Here is a 4227-nt window from a genome sequence, read left to right as displayed (position 1 = left end):
AACTTTTCCTAGATCCAGACAAGGGGGCAGACCTCAGAGAAAACCTGGCTGCATCAAGGGTGATTCTCTACAGATGCAAATCTCCCCGAGACAGCTTTTTTTGCATTTCCAGCCCTCTGAATAGCCATTTGAAATATATCAAGGAAATAAATTTTGGGGTAAAATATATTGGTTTCCTTCATACAGCTATAAAACATAGAGAAATAATTTTTGTCAATATCTACTACAGATCCAATATAGCTGTAATTATAAAACCCACCAAATACTGAAGAAAAAATATGTAGAGTATCTCACTTACAAATATTGATACTAAAATGCCAAATAAAATAAATATAATCTCCAACAATATTTGAAACAGTAAGACAAAAAACTACAAAACAATAAAACAAATATCTACCTTGGGGATGAAAGTGTGATTCCAAATTTGGTAATCCAATAATATTAATAATCATATTCATTAGACCAAATAAAAAACAAATAGGAGATTCTCAGTACATGCTAAAATATATTTGTTAAAAGGTAATATTCATGTATTTAAAGATTTTAAATGCTATAAAGAGTCAAATATTCTATAAGCAAACGTGTATGTCTATTAGAAGAAAAGAGGTCTCATTTTCATATGTTACTACATAGAGATAGAGAAGTGGATAGATTAATTTGCATATGCATAGAGAAAGCATAAAATACAAATTTACTATCATACTTAAAAGAATTTAAATTCAACAATAAAATAATTCAATGGTAAAATTTTAAATATTTTTACAGTTACATTATTAATGTTAGATATTTATAATAATTGTGAAAATAATGTAAAAATATATTATTAATATTAGATAATATTTATAATAATTGTGAAAATAAAAAAGAACATCTAAACATCAGTATTAAAACTAGTGTAAATATTTGCATGTTTATACAAGAAAAATTCAAGCTCAACCTAAAAATATATAGGAAACAAAAGAAAAATTTTAAGGGAGCTCTTTAATAACACAAACATATATATACACACACACATATACACACATATAACATGTATATATGTTACATGGGATAGATACAGATTTAACATGTTATATCTACATTTGTATCTATCTATAACTATATCTATATGTACCTACATTTCTATATGTTGACTCAGTTATGTAAATATAGACTGGAATAAATATAAAGACACATATGATTCTTGGACCCACCAGTCACCTCTAAACCCTATTGTTCCAAGACAACAAACAGAACTCGAGTGTGTTTCTTTCACCACTGGATTTGTCTTTGCTCCATAAAGCTTAATGCTTAATAGGGTTTCTGTTAGCATTTTCTCTATTTATTTTCCCATAAAATATCACAGGCCTTCTTAATATGGAATTATGGGCGATTTTCTTCAATCTGCATCATATCAAGTTGAAATTGCATGTTTATGGAAAGTAAAACATACTTTTTAAATATAAGTAATGATGTTTTTCCCTCCTTTTTAGCACATGTGCCTGTGAGAGTCATTGTAATAAATTCTAGTCTCACACTTTGATCATCCCTAAGATGAAAATAACATTTTTAGATATAATATCTGAGCTTTATGAAGCATTTAGGATGTGATGTGATAGAATATCAGAAGACCATATTTTTCGCAGTTTTCCATGCAATTCTATCATTGTTTCATCTCTACTCCTACCAGAGTAATTTTCTAAAATAGATATCTTGTCATTCTTCCTGTTGTTATCAGTGAATAAGTGAAATGAAAAACTAGATTATATATTTTATCTAGAACAAGAAAGTAGAATTGAATCTATATTCATTAATGAGACTAACCAGTCAATTACACAGATAGGCATTTTACATTTTGAAGATCATATGGATCCACTGCCAGATACATTACTATTTATATCTACATTGACCTCACCTGTGCATATTTATGCAAAAATCAATGAGAGCTGATTTTTATTTTTATTATATGTATTTTTTGAGTTAGGGTCTTGCTTTGGTGCCCAGGTTGGAGTGCAGTGGTACAATCACTGCTCACTGCAGCCGCAACCTCTGAAGCTCAAGCAATCCTTCCACCTTGGCCTCCCAAATGGCTAGAACAACAGGTGCACACCACCATGCCCAGCTTTTTTTTTTTTTTTTTTTTTTTTTTTTTTTTTAACTTTTGGTAGAGACTGGATCTTGCTATATTTCCCAGGTTGCTCTTGAAGTTCTGGGCTCAAAGAATCCTCTCATTTCAATCTCTTAAAATGCTGGTATTACAGGCATGAGCCACCATATGGGCTGGAAGCTGATTTTTAAAATACTGAAATCATATAGATGACAGCACCTGAAAAATAGACCACACGAAGCTTTATGTTAAAAGGTGTGGGGATATCAATATTGTTATGGCTAGTGGGGAGGAAAAATTAGTAAAACCAGTGAGTTAAAGCTGTTGCTTGAAACTTTGGCTTTAATTTAACAAATGTTTTCTGGGGTGACCGTATATATGTACCCATGTTATTCCCATTCACAGATGCACTAAAGGGAAGAATTTCTCCAAGACAACTGTTCTAAAATTGAAATTAAACCGTACTGGGTTTGAAAAGAGAAAGTCCAGGAATTACCAAATATTTTAGATATCAGATAAAAGAGAATGCCAGGTATGCGATGATAATCAGCAATGGTTGTTAACACAATATATCAAATCAGTATTTGAATTAGCTTTTGAATTACAAGGACAAATGGATCAAGTCTTGACTCCTTAGTAGATTAATCTTATTATGCTGAGATGTCTTTTCCCCTGTTTTTCCACAAGGAGATTACAAATTTGCAAACCTCAGCTGCTCTCATTTTATGCCCTCACCAAGCCAAAAGCTGAAGTTCATCAATCAATGTCTCTAAGTGTTCACTAGTTATATACAGTTTTGTAGTTTAAGCTGTCTTTTCAACTTCCTAAATCATCACCTTCATTTGTTCTTGCTTTTTTCCACTATCACTTCCTTATTGACCATATAAAGAATATGTTATTTTGTTATTGTTCATTTTACTCTAATTTCATCAAAATTTAATAATCCTTTAATTTCATTTTAATTTCAAAGATTAAATTAAACCTACATATAAATGAACGTGAGATTTGCATTTGCATTATTTTTGGCATCAATTTGCTGTCCTCCCTCATACACATAGAGATCATATCCATGTACATGATTTCAAATATCCAAACAAGAAGGCGGGAAGGTTGCAATATTAAAAGCAGTTGTAAATTATGGTTCTCACTTTCATGATAAAGTTACTATATCAACTTCCTCTTGCTGCTGCAACCAATTACCACAGACTTCATCTCTTAGAATAAAGTGACTGGTTAATCCTACAGTTCTGGAGTTCAGAAGCCTTAAATGAGATTCACAGGGCTAACATCAAGTTGTGGGCAGGGCTGCAGTCTTTCTGAGGGCTATGTGGCAGAATCTATGTACTTGATTTTTTCAGCATCCAGAGGCCACCTCCCTCATTCCTTGGAACATGGACTCATTCTTACATCTTCTTTTTTTTTTTTTTTTTTTGAGACGGAGTCTCGCTCTGTCACCCAGACTGGAGTACAGTGGCGCAATCTCAGCTCATAGCAACCTCCGTCTCCCAGGTTCAAGTGATTCTCCTGCCTCAGCCTCGTGAGTAGCTTGGACTACAGGCACCCGCTACCACGCCCAGCTAATTTTTGGTATTTTTATTAGAGACGGGGTTTCACCATGTTAGCCAGGATGGTCTCGATCTCCTGGCCTCGTGATTCACCCACCCGGACTCCCAAAGTGCTGGGATTAGGTGTGAGCCACCACGCCAGGTCCTCATTCTTATATCTTAAAAGTCAGCGATGTTGGGTTATTTCTCACGCCGCCACCTCCATGGTTATCTTTCTTCTGCCTCCTTCTTTCACTTATAAGGAAGCTTGTGATTACATTGAGCCCACCCATTTAATATAATCTCTCCATCATTTTATTGCAACCTTAATTTCATTTGAAATCTAATTTCCTACTGCCATGCAACCTAACATATTTGTATGCTAGGCTGTGTGAATTAGGACATGAACATTTTTGGGAGGCCATTATTTCGCCTACAGCAGACAAAATCTATTTACCTGCAGATTAAAATATATTTTATTTTTCAGCTTCCCTCTCTTAATTTTTTAAAAATAATATGGATTGTAGTAAAGAGAAAGAAGGAAAAAGAAAAAGAAAGAAAGAAAGAAAGAAAGAAAGAAAGAAAGAAAGAAAGAAA

The sequence above is a fragment of the Piliocolobus tephrosceles genome, chromosome 8 (genome assembly GCF_002776525.5).
Source record: "Piliocolobus tephrosceles isolate RC106 chromosome 8, ASM277652v3, whole genome shotgun sequence".
NCBI lineage: Eukaryota > Metazoa > Chordata > Mammalia > Primates > Cercopithecidae > Piliocolobus > Piliocolobus tephrosceles.
The sequence above is the reverse complement of the archived record's forward strand: the minus strand, read 5'-3'. Positions refer to the sequence as shown.